The sequence below is a fragment of the Octopus bimaculoides genome, chromosome 9 (genome assembly GCF_001194135.2).
Source record: "Octopus bimaculoides isolate UCB-OBI-ISO-001 chromosome 9, ASM119413v2, whole genome shotgun sequence".
Lineage (NCBI taxonomy): Eukaryota > Metazoa > Mollusca > Cephalopoda > Octopoda > Octopodidae > Octopus > Octopus bimaculoides.
This window is the reverse complement of record NC_068989.1, coordinates 87190553-87191476: the sequence shown is the minus strand read 5'-3', so window position 1 is coordinate 87191476 and position 924 is coordinate 87190553. Positions and strand designations below refer to the sequence as shown.

The 924-nt window shown below is 29.9% G+C and overlaps 1 long non-coding RNA gene across 1 annotated transcript in view; it reads right to left on the bottom strand.

Moving 5' to 3' along the window:
- LOC128248746 (uncharacterized) overlaps positions 1-924 on the bottom strand; it is a 245269-nt gene that overhangs the window by 27325 nt on the left and 217020 nt on the right. The gene's annotated exons all lie outside the window — the stretch shown is intronic.

The window sequence follows — 924 nt, the reverse complement described above, 5'->3', positions numbered from 1 at the left end:
GATCTTATATATATATATATATATAAAGGTGTGTGCATGTGTGCATAGAGATAGGTATGTGCATATATGTGTATGTATATATATGTACATAAATACATTATCTCTCTATCTATATATGTTTATATATAGATACATATATATACATACATACATACACACACATACACACACACACACACACACATATATATATATATGTGTATATATATATATATATATATATATGGGTGTGTATGTATGTATGGATGTATGTATATTGTATAATGTCTGCCATTGAATAAGTATAGATGCGTATGATTATTGAATTTGCATGCATGCATAGATTTAGAGACTGCGAGAGAGAGAGAGAGAAAGAAAAATGTGTGCATGTTTGTATGTGTGTGTATGTGTGTGCATGTGCGTGTGTGTGTATTTATTTATATACACATACATAATTGGCTATATACATCAGAGTTTTGTCTATATTGGACAAATATAGATTCCCTTTCAAATCAACTTGAATTACAAATTCAATCTCCATTTTCATAAGTCGAATCCAATCGAAAATCCCTCGTGACGTAAAACAAATTACGGACGTAGTTTCTTTCCTTCGTTTTTTGTTTTTTTTAAATTTTTCCCCTTCATAATATTCTTTCTTTCTTGTGTTCTTTCTTTATTTGCATATTTCTTTATATCTCCAGAGTCTACCTTCGTCCTATTCGATTTACTATTTCTCCCTATCGCAATATGTCCATTAACAATTTGAGAAAAGTGGTGACCATAATTTCTTCTTTGACCTCATATATTCATGCATATTGTTGATCTATCCATCTATCTATCTCTCTCACTATATATATATGTATATTTGTATGTATAATCGGTATATATTATCGATGTTTTATTTGTTTCAGTCACACACACACACACACACACACACACACACAC